Here is a 20,344-nt window from a genome sequence, read left to right as displayed (position 1 = left end):
AATATTTAGTATTCAGAGGTTGTTTAGCTACAAATAACTTCTTCCTTCTGGTTGAACTAGCATGATAGTAAAAACATTCCATCAAGAAAACTAATAAATACTCAAATCAAGCAAACTGTCTCAATCATAAAAATTTTAACCTGACATATATAAGGGGTTGTCTAGTGAAAACGAGCCACAGGGGGAAAAAGTAAACTGATTGTTGTTTCTAAAGTAATTACCCCAACTGTTAATGCATGTATCCCACTTCGAGACAAGACGGTCAATGCCTTCATGGAAGCAATGTTTGCAGTTGCCTACGGAACCACAATTGCTCCCAGACGTGCATCTCTTCGCGCGAATCAAATAGATGGCCACGAATGTCTTCCTTCAGGACTCCAAAATTATTGAAATCGCGTGGAGGGAGATCAGGGCTAGTCGGCGGATGTGTAAGAGCTTCCCAGCGAACCCTCTACAGCGTGGTCCAACGAACTTTAGCAACATGTGAGACCGCTCACGTTTGTTTCGACTACGCTGCAGCTGTTTTTCTTTGAAGCCCTCGCATATTCTCCATAAAGTCCTGATGCCTCCGCTTGAGATTTCCATAGCTTTTGGAGCCCTGAAGGAAGAAGACACGGTGGCCGTCACTTTCCTTCGGACAGAGACGTGCACACCGGGGAACAATCGATTCGTACGCTTCGGCAAACATTTTTCCGTGAAGGTCATGACCATCTTGTTTCAAAGTAGAATAAATATATATTAACAGTTACGGCGATTACTTTTGAAATAATAGACTACTTACATTGCTTCATGTGTCTCGTTTTCATGTGGCTGCCCCTTATAAATCATGATTGTACTCCTTCCGTTTACGAATTCATCAAGAAAAAAAAAGAATCTATTTTAAAGATAAAGATCCAGTTAAATGCGACTGGACAGTCCTCCTAGTTAAATACAGGCTATCCCCGCGGAGCCCCAAAGGCCTTCTAGAGTCGTATCTTTTGCCAAGTACCGTCTACTGCCGCCAGTACCCGGCCCGCAGATCTCCTTCGCGTAATCCGAGGTCGTCCTAGTTTCCTCCAGCTTGTGCGACCCCATCAGTCGTCGGTTGCCCTGAGACAAGGTGAAGGATTTGAAAGGAGCCTCCACATTCTCTTCTAAATTCGCTCTTCTGTTGGTCTCTTGGTGAGTATTTCTCAAACGTTATTAAGTATAGAAGACACAGATCCCCCTACATTAGCATTATTTCAGGACTCCTTTGAACAGGTGGGTTACGTAACTCTATCAAGGATGAGTTATATTTGAAGAACACATATACTTGAAGGTTTCTGTTAAATATTGGATGTTTGATACTGAAGTTGGCAAGCTTCACAAACAGATTGCATACGTGAGAACGTGCTCGTTCAACTGTTGATACGGCGCTAATAATCCGCCATCTTCTCCTGTCATCGATCTGCTGGTATTACTGATTTCCTGCGTTTTAGCATTTCCACTTATGTTGGTCCCATATTAATTCGCAGTTGCCTGGAAATTTTTATAACTAATAATGACTCCAAATTTTCTTAGTAAACGAGTCTGTTTAATTTAGGACGGGAGGTAGCAGAAATTCGTGTTTTACTTGTTTCAATATTTTTCATCTAATGTTTCATAAATCAATTTCTTAAGCATGATCAAAATCCATGAAGTTACGTTAAACGCCGAAAACTATTCCTTGATTATTCGTAGAGTACTAATTTGGCTTATACATGACGTACCTTTCCCGAAACCCGATTGGTATGAGTGAAGAACATCGACCAACTTCTGTAACCTTTTCGTAAGTATTTTCGTCACGATTCTGCCAATAATACTTAAATTATACCTCTCTAGTTTCTGTAAGCAAATAGGTCGTTTTTCTTTAAGAACTTTGACAGGATCTTCTAGATGAGTCTTCATCAGAACTGCTTCATAGCAATACTTTATGAGCATGATACCGATATAGTGAGTGCTTCCAGACTTCACTTTCTGTACGATATAAAAAAAAAAGCATACCTTAGGTGCAAAACCGCAATTTTGAGCTTCAGTACATCGCCGCTTCAGGTTTCTCTCAGAGCAAACTACTTGTGAGAATTATCCATTTATAAACGACAGACGATTTTACGCCGGAAGGAGAACGGCCATCACTAGGACAAGGAAGATTGTCATATAACATTTCAGAATGAAAACCTCTGTGTAATTATATTCTAAGACAAACAAAAACCGATGCCCCACGAGGGAATTATACGAATGGGGCGGAATTCGGTACATGTGGTGTACATGTTTAGACAAACAGTTAGTTACAATTTCAGAAAAATTCGATGGTTTCTTGAAGATAAAGAGCTTCACAAATTGAGCCAGTCAGTTATTCTACTAGGCATCGATTGATAGAGCTGTTGCCTGCCCCTGAAGAACATTGTGCCAAATTCTGTTCAAAGGGTGCGGTGAACCATCAAAAGCCCGAATTAGTTGCTGGGCCCTGCCCGTAACGCTCCAAATGTTCTCAGTTGGGAAGATAACCGACAATCTTGCTGGCCAACGCAGGAGTTGCCAAGCACGGAAACAAGCAGTAGAAACTGTCGCCCTGTGCGAGCAGGCATTATCTTGTTGAAATGTAAGCACAGGATGCAACGAAACGGTGCTGTAATATTGCTGTGGATGACAACCAAAGTTGTCCTGGTGTGAAAAGAAAGGCACCCAGACATTACTCCGAGTAGTCGGGCCTTACGGCGGCAGACGGCTAGGTTAGCATCCCACCGTCAGCCTGGAATCTCAGTCATCGTTTCGCACTGAGCCCCGATGGCGAGTGTAGACGTGTCTGGTGAAGCCCCAGACAGCAGTGGGATACCAACCTCACTGGAATGTTCGACAACCAGGAGTGATGGTCCGGGATGCCACGTTATTTCATGCCAGGGCCTCTTTGGTAGTCACCCGCGGCACCCTTCCAACACAGAGATATGTCGACTATTTTCTACACCCAGTTTTATTGCCCTTCGTGGCGAGCTATCCTGGGCTTATATTTCAACGAGTGCATACCTGCCCACACACAGCGAGAGCTTCTATAGCCTGTCTCCGTGCTTGCCAAACCCTACCTTTGTCAGCAAGATTTCCAGATTTCTCCCCAATCTACAATGTTTGGAACATCATGGACAGGGCCCTTCTACCATCGCCGGCCGGAGTGGACGAGCGGTTCTAGGCGCTACAGTCTGGAACCGCGCGACCGCTACGGTTCTAGTTCTAGGGGACTGATGACCTCAGATGTTAAGTCCCATAGTGCTCATAGCCATTTGAACCATTTTGAACCTGCCTCGGTCATGGATGTGTGTGATTTCCTTAGGTTAGTTAGGTTTAAGTAGTTCTAAATTCTGGGGGACTGATGAACTTAGAAGTTAAGTCCCATAGTGCTCAGAGACATTTGAACCATTTTGAACCTTCTACCATCTATGGATTGTGACGATCTAACGCACCAGTTGGATAATAGGAGGACATCCAAGAACTGTGTCAATTAATTCGAAGCTGAATAACTGTCTGCATAAGGCGGACTAAAGTGTACGAAAGTGTCCTACACATGCGTCAGTTTGATAGTCTTACATGTAAGGATATTTTTATATTCACGTTTCATTCACGTTGAATTCACAATGGTTTTTCAGATCCGTACCTGGTTAACGAAGTATCTTTCCTTCAGTTTGGTTGTCAGTAGTTTCACTTCACTTGTGAACATTGCCGTTACCGGAAGATCTTTTTCATGATCCATTTGGTTACCGTGTTTTTCAGACGGAATGCTTGAGTAATAAAGGTTCCCTTAGAATTCTTCTCTCAATTTATCTATTGAAATAACCGGATGTAGATAACTGAACGGCTTTAAGCCGATCCTTATCTTATACCAAAAAAATTATTGAACTTGTTAATGAAGTTTGCTACAGAGGTGAATGATATGTAACAGGACCTTTGCCCAGCCCATATTCGAATTCCCTGAGTGGCTTTCCGCAGTTACGTTAAAACGCCCGGATTTACAGTTCCCGTTACCATGGCGGCAGTAATGCCTGTTGTATTTAGAACATTGCTTTGTTCATCTGGTCTTGTATAGTTGGCGATGTTTCCATCTATGTGTGTAGTATCTGTGCTGTTGCCAATGACTTACGAAACACGCCATCTCTTAGCAGCACTCGCAACATACGCTAGTGTGAAGACACTTAAACTGGGGTAACTAGTCTGAATCATAATGGCAGAAGACATTTTGAGCATTCCAGAATGAAATTTACACTCTGTAGCGGAGTGTGCCGGACCGAGACTCGAAGTCGGGGTCTTCGCCTTTCGCGTGCGAATGCTCTACCGATTGAGCTCCCCAAGCACGACTGAAAACCCGTCGTCACAGCTTTCCTTCCGCCAGTACCTCGTCTCCTGCTTCCCCTAACTCCTACCAGGAGAGCTTCTATGAAGTTTGGGAGACGGAACGTCTGCGCAACGCGTCCAACACATGATCGATGGGACTCAAGTCTAGTGGTAATCGGCAGACCAAACTATTCGCCGAATAATATCCTCTCGTTCCAAGAGTTACTCACCTGCGCTGTTAGATGCGGTCGCACTTTTTCATCTTTAAAATGAAATCGGGGCGGAGTGTACGCCCATGGGGAAGAAGTACAGTGTAGTAAAAACATTGACTGGTGAGTGGTCACCACACAGTCGCAACATTGCGCCTCCACTTACCATACCACCAGGATTACTAAAACGATCATGTTCGTGGGTGCAATACATTTTCCCACCTTTCGCTTTAAGAGTACATCTGCGCCGATGACCTCTCATTGAATCCTAGCAGTGGGTCGCAGTACTCGTACATTAAAATCATCTCTGCTGCTGTGTTTGAGTCCGTGGAGCACACCTGGCTGTTGTGTCACCCATTGCTCTATACTGCTCTCACCGCCAAAGCAGATGTGCTCAGTGAAGTGAGCACACAGACGTCCTACCTATTCAGGCGTCCGAGTCAAAAGGAGGCATCACGCATGATTCCTGAAATCTTACTGTGCTACAAGGGATGGACGGAGAAGTACCCTCACAATATAATAAAAAGCCTGCACCCAGAGAGCAAAGACACGGAAAGCTGCAAACTGGTGAGGTGATGGAATGAAGAAACTGAGATCCTTGGAGACGCAGAGAACGGCACATCCAACGGTCGAATGCGTCCTAGTTATCTATTTTACTCCATTGATCCTGTCTGTAACCGAGCATATCACACCTAAAGTTACAAACAGTTAGCTAACATTTCCGGGACAAATATATTAATTACATTTATTATTGAAGTTTAAGGAGAAAACCTAAAAGCAGGATTTTATTCAAACTGACAACATCACAAAAATACGAGGTCATATTTCAAATTAATTATGAGGTGCGTGTAGTGTCTGCAGACTTGCCAACACTACACACACTAATTGAAAGAGGCGGCCAAGATGCACGCGCTAACTCACGAAGGATGGAGTGAGGTCTGAAACAGGAGGCTTAATGAATGCTATAAAGAAAATACGTAACTTCTGTACTACTTAACTTTTAATCCTTCCTTTGTATACATCGTTCTTGATGAGAAATCTGGAGATTGTGGCGATACAAGTGCGACTCTTTAGATACAAGCTATCTAAGGCTAATGGCGCCTTGCTAAGTCGTAGCCATTAACTTAGCTGAAGGCTATTCTAACTGTCTCTCGGCAAATGAGAGAAATGGCTTTGTCCGTATAGTCGCTAGCAACGTCGTCGTACAACTGGGGCGAGTTCTCGTACGTCTCTCGAGACCTGCCGTGTGGTGGCGCTCGGTCTGCGATCACACAGTGGCGACACGCGGGTCCGACATGTACTAATGGACCGCGGCCGATTTAAGCTACCACCTAGCAAGTGTGGTGTCCGGCAGTGACACCACAGTGCGTACAGGTCGCTGCAAGACTGAGGTGTCAGCTGTAACCATTTCATTCATGCTTTTAACACAAAATCACATAATAAGCGCCATTTTTGATATCCAACATTAGAATTTTTATTTATCATACATTTAGAGTAATAACAGGACTTCTTCAGTTGCGATTTAGAGGTTGTATCAGATGATGTCTCTAACCCAAATTATGAGGCCGTTACTAATGCTAGTATTCTCGCAAGCAACGGCATGCGTTTGCTATAATTTTCCTCTCTACGAAGACAATACTTACGTACCCGTGCGTAAAGCCAACCAATATTACAGGAACTGATTTATTCGACTCAGATATTTGTCAACAGTAATTACGTCTACAAAGCTGCCCACCATTTACTTTGTCTTAACAAATAACAGCAGGTAGGATACAATGACCTTTGAGACGACTGAGTTGGAGAAAGCAGAGCGGCAGTGGCAGCTAGAGCCCCAGGTATCACAGACTGACTGTGTGGCAGAGATAGGCGTGTGCCGTGCCACGCCCCAAACTTTTTCGCATTCCCTAAAACTGCTGATAGCGCGCGATACTACATTACACAAAGAACTGGTCACCGTTTGCTGAATGTCACTGAACGTTAAACAGGGGAGATTTTGCATGATAGCTGCGTGATTTATGAGCTGTCCAGGCATTTGAAAAGGACCGCTTAGAAGTAAAATATTTTCAGAAGGTAGTTAATGGGGCAATTACGAGCTCTTATTTGACGCAAAGCTGCTACTTACCTCAGCACCGCTTGTTTCCGCCCTACTTGCCCCTATCTTTGTTCCTGGAAAACAAATAGACGACTTTACGGTGAAAGTGAAGCACCTATAGAATTTAGCTTTGAAGTGGTAAAAGATTCTTATTTAATTTTGTCGTAAATAACAGCGCCGAATTTGGAAAAAGCGCTGAAGTGTGACTCCTGTATCATATTAAATTTACACTCACATCCACTTATGCAGGTATTAAGCAAATTGATATACAACAGTTCGACAGATCATGAAATCTTGAGGCATGACAAGGAAACTGGTTTGCTTGGTTGGAGTTCTGATGTGACGTTCCTGTGAGGCTAGTGGAAACAAACCCTCTTATTTGTATCCCCCCTGGGAGGTGGCGCGTGGGTAAGGAACAGGAACAGGAAAAGGTACTAATCTTTCGGTACTGCAAATACGGTTTAAGCAACTTTACTAGTGGATAAACATATGCAAACATATCACATAACTTGCAAGGTGGTGTGAAGTTGAAGCGAAGTGTCCTGGCTGTCTGCACCTGACGAAATGGGATGAAGCAGTCGCGGAGCTCGTAGACCTCGACAGAGCCGGCTAGAGGGTGCTGTCGTCGGTGACTCTCGTAGTGCCAACCTAGCAGAGCGGAGCTACTTTGTGGCATCGTAGCTATCGATACCACACTCATCATATAACTTTATTCATGAGAATACTGCGGTAAAATTATGAATCGACTATGTTTCTCTGCCATGTAATCTGTAACTGTATGCCTTGAACAAAACAGTTGAGACCTTACTGGTCATCCCTGAATTATTGATCTCTTAGCCGTGGAACCACGTCAAAGAATTGTGTCCAGCGAAAGACTATATATGAGGTGTGGCTATAAAATAACCGGATTATTCTTCAGAAACGTACGTACTTAGTTACTGTCACCGTCAATATACTCCCCTCCTCTATGCTTACAACGTTCCATACAAATTTTCCATTTATGATAGTAGTGCTGGGAAGGTTCCACTGTGAGGGCCTGATAGCGGGTACTGCCTTTTCTTTCGATGTTTCAGCGGGCTGATGTATTGTTCCTTCTTAATGCAGATTTTACCTTGGGGAATAGGTAAGACACATGGCGCTAGGTCCGAGATTAAAGTGGATCGTCCATACCTGGGCTGCTGTTCACCTTAACAGACACTGCGGTGTTGGCCAGTGGGTTGTCTTTATACAGAACCCATAATCTGCCTTTCCGTAACCCCAAGATACTACTACTGATTAAAAGTTCGACCTTCAGGATTCCAGAGAAGGTAAAAGTTCCGTTAAAATCGAAAACAACAATCGTCATCGCTTTAATCCTGATATGTCCATTCGAGCTTTTTTCGCTACCTAAAGTTTGGGGCTTCCGGTGCATGGATTGGCGCTTACTGTTTGATTCATGAGTAAAATATAACGATTAGTCAAATTTTATCTTTCTTTCCAAGATATTAGGTTCATTTTAGTGATATTCGAAATGTGAGTACAAACATTTTCACGAACTTCTTTTTGTTCGATAGCGAGAACTTGAGAGAACTTTTCTCATGTTATATTGGTTACGCAAAATTTCCTTACATATTCTTCGTATATTCCTAGTTTCCACGATCGGTCGAATACTCAACCGATGGTTATATCGAATCACCTAACCTACTTTTTCGACGTTTTCATGCGTTGTTGATGTTGAAGGGCGTCTCGGGCGTGAGTCGTCTTCAGCGTCTTCTAGGTCATTTTGGAGACGCTTGAACCACTCAGAACCTCGCGTACGAGGTATACAGTCTCCACCGTACAGTTGTTTTAGCAGGAGATAGGTTTCAACAGCAGTTTTTCCAAGCTACATGTGAAACATCACTACAGTTCGTGGCTCTATTATTACTCTTACCATTATTCCTGCAAAAAAGTAACGGCCCTTACACAAACGAAGGCCACAGTCGCACTAACGTGTCCACATACACCACAGATGCAGAATTCGACTGAAACGTCCTCACGTTTCACAGATATTGATCGTTCATCTTTGTCACATACCTATTTACTTCGTGACAACATGTTATTTTATAGCCACTCATCATACAATATAATTTGTTGATTCTTGATGAACAAATTAATCTTGCCGAAGGTACATGACGATGTAAGAGAACGAAGAATGTTGAACTCTCATGTTCGGGCTTAAGCAGGAGATAAGCGTGCTCTCCCGCAGATATTGCAGTGCGCTGTAGAAAGCAAAGAGGGCGAATCAGGAGGGGAAATCATGAAGCTAGTTACAGCTAGTTCGTGGTATCTGTGTATCTACGCTATGAGTCAACTACACATAGCTCACCAAAAATTTGCTTCGAATAAAATAAAGCTAAAAGAAACCAATATAATTCAACAACGATGACTTTTGATAAGAGAACTGCAACACAATGGGGTGGTGAAATTTCTGCTGTAAGTGGTAACGAAAAGTCACAGAAAAGTTCAGGAGATACCAGGTCAACAGACCTCTGCTGAGCGATTGTCTAGGATTTATTTATAGTGTGTGGAGACAACCTGTGTCAAGTAAAACCATAACGGTAAAATTTTATATGTCTACATGTCCGTCAATATCTGCACTCTGCAAGGCATCTTACGACTTGTGGCGGACGGTGCTTTGTGTACCACTACCACTTCCCTGTATTCTTGTTTCAGTCGCGAATTGTCTGTGCAATGAACAATTGTTACTGAGCTTCAGTGTGAGCACGAATCTCTCACATTTTTCTTATTTTTCTTTAATCGTCTCTTAGTGAGATATATGTAGGAGGAAATAAAGGAAAAAAGTTCATTGTAGATGTTCATTCCATTTATTTTTGGTTTTGTCCAGTTTTTCATTCACACTCCAGATTTTCAATTCCTTTGGAATATCTTCTTTTCCTATTTTCTCTGTTCTTTTACATTCCTTCACTGCTTTAAGGAATCTTATTTAGCTGAGAAAATGATTTGTGGTACTCGTCGTGCCTGAATCAGTGATGTTGCGTATGAGTTGAACTTAAGCTTCGCTTCAGGATTTGCATTTGTCTGTGAATCTCCGAATTGTCACAAAGTTGGTACTCATTTGGTGCCACGTCAAATGGCAAACAGAAATAGGATCTTTTGCAGATGTCGAATTCCTATTTAAAGCATTTTAAAACTCTGTCCGAACAGGCCCTGAAAGGCCCAACGGGCCCGACCGGCCGCCATGTCATCCTTTTAGCACAGGGGCGTCATGGATGCGGATACGGAGGGGCATGTGGTCAGCATACTGCTCTCCCAGCCGTTCTCAGTTTAAGTGACCGGAGCCGCTACTTCTCAGTCAAGAAGCTCCTCAGTTTGCCTCACAAGGGCTGAGTGTATCCCGCTTGCCAACAGCGCTCAGCAGACTGTACAGTCACCCATCCAAGTGCTAGCCCAGCCCAACAGCGCTTAATTTCGGTGATCTGGCGGGAACCGGTCTTACCAATGGGGCAAGACCGTTGGCAAAGGATTTCAAAGACGAAGGACAATATTTAACAGTCTCACAGAAAACGTTGTGGGACGTGGGTCCATTACTATGAACCAGCCAAATCGAAGGTATGCTGTTCAAATATTCATCTTAGCCCCCAGTAAAAATTTCAAATACCAAGCTTCCGCAGGAGCCTTTGTCTTAACAGTGCCTTCGGATGTGAAAGGACCAGTGCTAATTCATTGCAGTAGGTAGGGTCAAACGGTAAACAATGACAGCTATAGTAAACTACTGCGAGATGTGAAGCCTGGCTCAAGCCGAAAAGAAAAGTGGAGCTTTGAAAGTTGCGGCCTTGCTTCAGGATAATGCTCGCGCTCATGCAGCTGGTGAAGCATTGAAAATGTTACTTATTATCAGATGACCACCCATCCCATAGTCCTGGCGTCCTACACGTAATTTTCACTTTTTGGATTCGATGAAGGAACACCTCTTTCACAATGTTGTGGAGACGCTGAAATAGCAGATGTGAACGATGCTGCTATGCATCTTCAAGCATAGAATCACATTGTCAAGAGATGATACAAAGAAATCGTTCAAATGGCTCTGAGCACTAAGGGACAACATCTGAGGTCATCAGTCCCCTAGAACTCAGAACTACTTAAACCTAACTAACCTAAGGACATCACACACATCCATGCCCGAGGCAGGATTCGAATCTGCGACCGTAGCGGTCGCGCGGTTCCAGACTGAAGCGCCTAGAACAGCTCGGCCACTCCGGCCGGCGATATTCTTAATGCTTCTCATCCATTATGAACGTCTAAATATATGCTACGCTTATCGCATACGCACTATTCACAGTTTCATTGATTCCCCACTAACCTCCATTGTCGCTTCTCTTCCTTGTCTGTACGAACACAATCCATTCAACCTAACTCCCACAAAAGGGCTACATTCTCTCCTGAACAAACCATAACCACACCCTCCCTAATCTTCTACTCTTTATCCTAACAGCATGGTTGAGGATGTCACAGACGATTTATTGTCTCTTATCAATAACATTTTTTCTCAGTAATATAGCTGAGCCGTGTTGCTGCTCACGTTGGTAGGTTGGCATCGTGTAATAGTGATAGTGGCGTCTCGTTTTCTTCTTGTGTTTACTGACGCCACTACGTTTGCTAGCATTGTCTGTCCGCGAGTGGCAGCAGCAGCAGTTATCTATATCTAGTACCGTGGTACTATCTTTAGTGGGACGTCAAGTGTTTTCCGGGTCGGGGTGTGTCTATGAGTTCGGTTGGGACAGGCCAGCAGTGAGGTCTGGCAGCACAAGGACTTGCCGAGACCACTGACGGCACTCAGGCACTGCCGGATCGAGGGGATGTAGTTGCGAGGGCCACAACCTCATTCTCCACCGGACCCAGGACGTTTGAGTTGAGTGAACATTAACCCAGTAGTGAAACCTCCACTATTTTCAGATCACGCTATTTTTTCGCGCGTTGCTGCTCGCGGGGTCGCTGAGACAAAGAGCAATGAGTGGAGTGTTTGGAGTTGGCGAAATTATTTATCCATCCTCCACTTTTTATTATTAATCATTGAATTCCTTGTGTGGTGAAGTTCAACCAGCGGTATTTTTCTGCCTAGTGGCCGCTAACACCCCAGTTACCAGCCATGGAGGTTAGCGTATTTTCGCGGCAGTGTACCTTTCCTCGCCTTGCCGCTGCTGTCCGGTGAAGCGTGTAGTTCGATAGCCTTCTTGATTGTGGTTCGGATATTTTGTTTCTTTTGGACTACTTTGGTCGTAATAGTTCCTTCTGCTTCTGGATGTTCTAAACACCAGGTTATTAAGACGCACTGCTATCCGCCGGTTCCGCTTTGCCTGAGTTATTCCATCGTTGCATTGGTTATCAGACGTTAGGTAGATTTTGCAAGAGTGTAGGTCTGCGTTTAAGCTGTCTCTAGTTTGAACTGCCATCCACTTAAGTGAATACAACTCTTGGTTGCCTGTCTCATCGTTTACGAAGTTGAGTGACTTTCCCAGGTCGCCGACCTGTGTGACCGAGCGGTTCTAGGCGCCTCATTCTGGATCCGCGAGACCGCTACGGTCCCAGGTTCGAATCCTGCCTCGGGCATAGATGTGTGTGATGTCCTTAGGTTAGTTAAGTTTAAGTAGTTCTAAGTTCTAGGGGACTGATGACCTCAGATGTGCTCAGAGCCATTTGAACCATTTTGAACCACACCGAATCCTGCCTTTCCCTAAGTACCTGGTATCAATAGCGGAAATCAGGTTTCACTCTCGTAATACTACAAATCCAGCTACACGTCCTTCATTACGTCCCACTCATGTTTTACAGATTCTTGTCACAAAAGCAGTCTACAAAACGGAGAACTCGCCGAAGGGCATTCGTGTTTGACTTGTATATGAAGAAAATCTGCACTTTCACTCCTTAATTTAGCAAATAATCTAAATCTGAAGTTTTCGAAATTATAGTATTTTATCTCGTAACTTGCAAAAAACAAATGTTTCTGTTAATGTCAAGTCATCGCTGAGAAGATCTGAGATTTTTACCGATGATCCACCCCCACACACATACGTCAATCGTATTGATCAAGAATGGTGAAATGGCAAGAAAAAGGAAGCAGGCTAGGAGTATTCATGTAAGAATATTTGGTTTTGTGGGTATTATAAAAGCTAAAATTATAGATAAAACTATTTGCCTGACTAGACGTGGGAAGGGAGACTTGCATCTCAGTGACAAAGCTTTACCAGCTCAGCTAAGCTTTGGCTTGCCAACTGCTCTTTCCCCGTTCTCCAAGTACCTCCGTACACTGCGTCATTGCCTACAAGGTAGAGAGAATACCGCGGAGAATTTATCGACCGCAGCGGATGGATTTAATGTCGAATGCAACTTTCACTGCGTGTGGAATGTCCTCTGTAATGAAATGTCGGTTAATTAAAACTGCACGTGCCCGACTGTGACCTTAGCTTGCTGCAGGTTGTATTCAGAGTCGCGTAATAATTGCTGCAACGTGTCTTTAAAAAACTTTTCAGGAAATATATATACGTAAGACAGAGCAAGTCAGTCCTGAGAATAAAATCAGTACCAAAAAAAAAAAAAAAAATGGTTCAATTGGCTCTGAGTACTATGGGACTTAACTGTTGAGGTCATCAGTCCCCTAGAACTTAGAATTACTTAAACCTAACTAACCTAAGGACATCACATACATCCATGCCCCAGGCAGGATTCGAACCTGCGAACGTAGCGGTCGCGCGGTTCCAGACTGTAGCGCCTAGAGCCGCTCGGCCACCAAAAATCAGTACATTAACCGGAATTATTTGCATATATGACCTTTACTTCGGAACAGATACTGTTCATGCTGAAAACTAAGTACGTGAGTGTAAAATCAAACTGTAAAATTTTAAATTATATAAAGCTCAAGATCTGTTTCGATAGTCACGCGTATGTCAACTGCATGGCGACCGAAGAGTTCTAGTACAAGTCAGTCACCCTCGTTCCACCAACTACTTTTCCCAATGAGAGCGAAGAAGCGGACAGAGGTTCGTGGTACACTCTTGTTGGAAACTGCCCATAAAACACAGAAGAATCAACAATGATCAACAGCGTGAGGCAACAGAAAGCACAAGCCGGCAGTTGTGGCAGAGCGGTTCTAGGCTCTGCAGTCTGGAACCGCGTGACCGTTACGGTCGCAGGTTCGAATCCAGCCTCGGGCATAGATGTGTGTGATGTCCTTACGTTAGTTAGGTTTAAGTAGTTCTGAGTTCTATGGGACTGATGACCTCAGATGTTAAGTCCCATAGTGCTCAGAGCTATTTGAACCATTTTAAGAACCACAACATGAAAGACACATAATGCGTATCCGTAGGTCATGGGGCATGAATAGTCACGCATTCGGATCCCCAGAATGATGGGGGCCAATGGAGGCAAATAACCAAAGAAAGGACAAAATTCTACGAGTCAAGGTGTGTAACTTCAGAAGCGCGAAGGTGGATGGGAAGTTTGGGATTTGAGAATCATGTGTCATGAAGTTGTTATTCGCGGCACTTAGTTCTTCCTTTCCACCCAGTTGGGCACAACAGTGCTGCTCTGGCACTGAGTATTGTGTGGCCAGAGGGCGCCGTGGGTGCCGCGCTTAATGCCGCTCTGAGGTGAGATGGGGCGATGCAAGACACAGGAATGGATCGACCTGCTCCGCTGTGAGAAGTCAGCATTCCCCAGTGTCCAGCGCTGGGGCCCATCGGTAGTTGTCGACATGGGTCGTGACCGAGGTGATGCGACATCAGAGGCTGTGGAATGGTGCCTAGCTTGGAGACGTGGACATTGGAAACGGAGATGCAGCGAAGACGACCAAAGCCTCCGAGGGAAGTTGTAATACAAGCGGCTGACTAATCTGGGGCAGTCAGTGCCAGGCCAGACATGTGGTGCTGGGCCAACTCGTTTTGGATGGGCGTGGCAGGCCTAACGCGTCGCAGTTGGAGCTGCAAGGACTCGTTAATGCAGAGATGAGTGAGTCGGTTGCTGGCCAGCAGCCACGTTGGAGCTGGCTGGGAGATTTTTTCCATTGCACTGGGCTATTTGAAAAGCCTACAGTGTATGTAGAACGTAGAGGAGCAGTCGTGGCGCCGCAGATAATGTGTCTTTCCCTGTGGTGAAGAGGACGGAAACCAAAGCAACGCATTCAGATGAGTGCGCTTGGTTACCGCAGTACAGTCGTAGACCTAGGTGAGTGCTTCAGTGCACTGCAGGTATCCCCTGTCAGTTAACAAGTGGTGATATTTATAGTCGTTTGTGCCTAGTGCACTGCACATTGAACAGATACACATGTGTGCTTTGAGTGCGACAGTTAATTAAAGTCGTAAGTTCGAGCATCGAAGTCTGGCATCCGCTTGACGGAGAGCATCTGCATATGGTCATACTCAGGCTGCCGCTCCATCCATTTCAGCACTGTGTCAAGACAGTTGTCTGCTGTAGCGTCGCTTCGTAGTTACAATAACCGATTGATCCACTGGCTGCAGAAAACTCGTGACGCTTGGCAGCAGGAAGAGTTTTTCAAACGACCATCTTGTCTATCAAGAAGGCTTTCTTTGAGGTCGGTGAGTGTGTTGCCCAACATCACCCTACTGCCTTCTTTCCCTATGGCCTTTTTGTGTTTTTGTACTTCAGGTTTGAAACTTGCATCGTATCGTTTGTAAAGCAAAGTAGCATTGATCCATGTCTTTGGTTGATTCCTGCAAAAGATGTGAAGCTTCTTCACATTTTGAAAGCCCGGTTATTTTTGGATTTTTCTATCAAAAAAAGGGGTAGTTTGTGGTTTCCCGTAGAGATAACACAGTTCAGCGCGTTAAAACGGTCTTGACTAACCTTATGGCTAGCAGCATTTGTTTCTCTTTTAACAGCAAAAGTTGTTTCTGGCAAATTCTTTAAAATAAGGCCTGTCTCATATGCACTGTATAAAAATCTTGGGTCTTAAGGTTCTTCTTCAATTCTGTATCTTTCAGTAAAATTTTCTGATGCTTTTCGGTGTGCTGATAGTTTTTCACCACTTAAATCAAACTCACGAATCCTGTGTCTTGCCTTGAAATTCCGTGGCCAACCAATGTTCGCTTTAAATAAACACAATCTATCGATTTTCTTGGCTAAAAGTTTGTTTTTAGCAAACGATCGGCAAACGATGGGCAAACGAAAGACGGTTTCCTAGTGCTTGCTGCTGCAAAAACTTTTGAATACGGCCTTTTCAGGCTCTTTGTTACCTTCCGTTTTCATCGCTTTTCTCGGCGAAGTCTCATCTTGATTCTCACAGACAGACACGAAATTTTATAACTGACGACAATTTTTTTTTATGTATAAAATTGTAGATGTTCTCAAGCTAATCATCTCAGTTAACTGTTTACCACTCATATCTTTGTCTAATTGTTCAAGGACTTTTATTTTGTCCTCCAGCTGGCCTGCATTTAGAAGACATAAGCCGTTTAGCCCCACACAGCTGCAGTTATTAATTGTGGCCAGAACACATAAAAAGAAATGATTTTTCTGTTCTCTTCATTTACCGGTTAACCTAGCATCTATGATAAAAAAATATCAGTACGTACTGACTGTTAGGCGGTGGACTAAGCACATGTTCAGGGCTCTGACACACACCACGATGTGTCAGACTGCGCACCCGAGGCAGAGACAAACCTGCGACAGCGAGGCGTGGTTAGCCTTAGCCCTGTTTCAGTGCGGCCTACTTTCGAGACAGCCTGTAAAAGATATTTCTTTCGCACGTCCTTGACATTTGGTAGCGAAAATCTTACTTACAGAGTATCTGCCAAGATGAAATATCTTCATGCTTCCCTTAAAATTTCAGTAATATTTCTCTACACAGGTTAGCGCTCTCTGCAATTCAACAGGATTCTCCATTTACCAATAGTATATTTGCGTAACTAAATCACATGTGGACACCAGAAATTCTTAGAAAGCACGTATGTTTTGTTCATAAATTTCACTGTCCGTTCGCTTGCCTATGTATGTACATTTTCCCACATTTTCAGTTTCTCAAACAGGAAATTTCAGTCCTTTCTCAGCAGGTGACATATGTGGCCGATCACACCTCACAAATTTGACTTTAATTTCGATGTCGTCCTTAACTTTCATTATATTTCTAGTACCTCCCGTGGGCACAGTGCCTCATACCTTGTAAACGATGGATTTCGTTTGACTGGGCTTCTAGATATTGACGTGTGTTAATATAAAATATCTCAAATGCTAGTACTGATGAATACCTGGCGGTAATTTTTCAGTGCCTACTACACTGCTAGAATGTAGTGTATTAAAAAAAGTAACAGAAAGAAATACGAACAGAAATTGTATGATAATATACGCTCTTCGGGCTGGTAATACAAGAGATCTTTCTATTGATGACCGGAGTTTTAGGAGCACACAGAGAAGCTACGCGAGATAGTTCGCTCACACAATGGTTATTTGGATGTTAAAATGCATTTAAACAATGTTTTAGTTACTTAATGACATAGCCTTAGTCCTGTCTTTGCCTTCACTGAAAATGAGTGAATGAAACTATGAGTGTTTGTGTTGTGGAATAGATAGAACTAACCAGAGACGAATGGAGGGTGGTAGTTTTCCGAAGAGAAATCTGTGAGCACGGTTGAACAATGAGGTTAGCAGAGGTTTTCGCATTGTATCGATGGTCAGGTAACTCCACCAAAGAGAAACTTCTCCACCCCTCAACTATCCCCCTCCCCCCCCCCCTCCCGCAGAGGTTCAAACTGAAAGACGTTCGTCCCTGAGTGCGCCCTGTTAGGCACTGTGTAGTTCGAGGTCATAGAGTGCGGATCTCTCGTCGTTGAGTTTACTGGTATGGTAAGAAAACTAGATGAAAAATGAGCTATATTGTCTGGGATCATGGTCGAAACGTATTAAATAAACCCAACATAGATTGGGAAATGCTTGAAGACGTTGTAATTTTCATATTTTGGACAATTTTGAGAATTATAGTATTGTAGCTACAGCAGTTAGGGTGTAGTGCTACCTGTCAGCGCGACACCATTGTGTTTACTTTTCTTCACTTAAGGGAGCGGATAAAATAATTCAGTTCTATGTACATGTTTATAAATTTTTTTCTGTTTTGACGATCTTTTATTTGTGTGATAGTACTGACTTCATTCCATACTGAACACATAAAAGAGCCATAAGATACAAAATTTCAAAGTTTGACGGGGTACTACAACAGCTCGTAATTTCTATATAGGTCCAAAGGTAATCATAACAGTTTAACGGGATAAATTTTAACATTTCGTGGGTTTCCTTTGTGACTCGCATCCAAAGTTAACGGAGACTATGAGAAATCAGGTAGTTATGTCAGTGTATGTGCTAAACAGTTGTTAGGTGGGATATAGACTGTTTTGAAATAATTTTGCAGTACCTTTTTTTGAATTTGGGGTTCCCCCCTCCCCTCTCTCTCTCTTTTTCAATTGCTTTGCAGCACGTGTTTTCCACCAAGTTAGGGAGCCAGTTCTCAGTGGCCAATAATCATTTGTGTGTGTTTTTTTTATTAATGTTCAGTCATTGCTAAGGAAAATGGCAACCCGTGAGTTTATGTTTATTGATGGTGATTGTTTTTCATGTTTTCATTGTGTGGCGTGGCGGTAGTAAGAGGTATGTCTCGCGTGACTACGTGTGTTTTGTGCAGTGTGAGAGCTTCAGGATGCAGTATTACATCAGGGAACGTCGATGTCGTCATAGCCTGGCTGTGCAATCATTGTATGGTAAACTGTGCTTCAATTTTGAGGGCTTGTATTTTACTTTAATTTAAAAATCTTGAAGGTAGTTCATCTAAGAATCCTGTAATGCTTCTGTCAGTTAAAATCAGTAGACCACCACTATAAATTCTCTAAGAGCATAACGTACGTTTAACGCAATTTTAACCATTTCAGTTTGCTATATTTAGCATAAATCACGAGAGTTATCGTATAGTCAGTTCATGTTTGAATACTTTCTCTGAAATGATTACTAAGCTTAAATTTCACTCAGTTCGTTGCTAATATAATCAAGGGTAGATTTCCATACACTGATCCCTTCATTAATAATCCAAACAGCACGATAACTTTTGAACTGATAGAACTGACTCGGATGATCTCCACAGCCAGTAGTCAATACACAGAGGATCTTGTATGCCAGTCAGAATTGTGTGTTGCGAGGCGAGATTCACTCCGTTATATAAAATATTCATGCTACCTAACAGTGTGACGATCTAATATCAGCCCTAGGAGACGAAGATGAATCCCCATTAGGAATAATTATATATAGTCTTGCAGATGTAAAAGTCCTAATCTGGAGAGGTAACTATCAAACGACCATCAACTTGGGAAATAAACTCTGCATGACCAAATTTCTCTGTTGCTCTTGATATGAGGTAAACCTTCACTCATTCCAAGCCAAAGGAAATTCCCAATAATTGATTTTATTCGGTATAGGACGATAATTAATTAACTCATCGAAAGTGCACACCAACCACAGACTGTGTCCATCTATGAAAAATTCCTAGATATATCAGTGATAAGCTTCCTGGACTCGGGTAGGCGCGCCGGCCCCGGATCGAATCCGCCCGGCGGATTAACGACTAGGTCCGGTGTGCCGGCCAGCCTGGATGTGGTTTTTAGGCAGTTTTCCTCAACCCCTAGGTGAATACCGCGCTGATCCCCACGTACCGCCTCAATTACACGGCTCGCAGACATATGAACACTTTCGCACTATTTCATGGTTTACACTAGTCGCTTACAGTTAGGGTACACTAATTCCTTCCCGGGGAAGGGGGGGGGGGGCGGCAGGAAGGGCCTCCGGTCACCCCTTCAACTAACATTGCCGCATCCGATTAACCATGCCGACCCTGCGTGCCCGCGGGAAAAACGGCACAAGCAAAAGAAAGAAAGAATGAAAGACTCTATTACGACAGACCAGTGTACATATCTCAACGGCTAGCATAAGTGATACTGCTTCTACCTTCAAAGAAACTGTTACTTTGTATAGTGTCATTCATATCAGATCAGGGTGATCTTTCATTTCCGAATCTGCAGTATGCTGAACGTTTTGGACCTACTGTGTTAATAAAGCTCCATTGTTCCTTGGCTATCGAGGAGCATCCATTCATTAATAGCGTACACAACCAACAATGGGACTTGGCCAAGGAACCCAACAGTACCCGGTTAGAAGTTTAATGCTGAACATATTCAGCACTCCACTTGTCCCAGTATTTGGTGTTAATACTAACAAATGATATGAGGTGGTAAGACAGCATAAAATCCATATAGAGATGGTAAATAGACTTGCTGGCAGCGTTACGTAAAAGTGCAGTGTCTCTATAAAGGAAATAGCATACCAAATGCTAGTCTGATCGATTTACAGCATTGTTCCAGTGTTTGAGGTCTTTGTCAAACAACCGTGACAAAAGGCGTTAAACAAATTGGGAATTGTACAGCTAGGATTGTAGCACGTTGGTATAGCCCACATGAAAGTGTTACAGAAAAGCTGGGCGAATTTAAATGGGAACCCTTGTTAGAAAGTTCTAGCGAAAAACTGTTGGAAAAAATTAGAAAAGCTGTATTCGAAGAAGATGGTTCAATTATGAAGCTGCCACCGTCGTGTATTTCGGCTAAGGAGCATGAGGTTAAGGTAACTGAGATTAGTGCACGTACGGAGGCCTACGTTCACTTTCTTGTCACTCTGTGGCCCAACGGAATACCAAAGACAAACA

General features: G+C 43.4%; 1 long non-coding RNA gene across 6 annotated transcripts in view; it reads left to right on the top strand.

Annotated features, from left to right (window-relative positions):
- Positions 1 to 1,083: 1,083 nt before the first annotated feature.
- The window catches only part of LOC126263059 (uncharacterized), a 498,584-nt gene continuing 479,323 nt past the window's right edge, over positions 1,084 to 20,344 (top strand). For all 6 annotated transcript variants that reach the window (XR_007546810.1, XR_007546809.1, XR_007546811.1 and 3 more), the window contains exon 1: positions 1,084 to 1,161. This is a non-coding gene — a long non-coding RNA (uncharacterized LOC126263059). The remainder of the gene's footprint in view (positions 1,162 to 20,344) is intronic.

Source organism: Schistocerca nitens, chromosome 6 (genome assembly GCF_023898315.1).
Source record: "Schistocerca nitens isolate TAMUIC-IGC-003100 chromosome 6, iqSchNite1.1, whole genome shotgun sequence".
Lineage (NCBI taxonomy): Eukaryota > Metazoa > Arthropoda > Insecta > Orthoptera > Acrididae > Schistocerca > Schistocerca nitens.
Note: the sequence above shows the minus strand (reverse complement) of the source record. Positions and strands in the feature narration are given on the sequence as shown.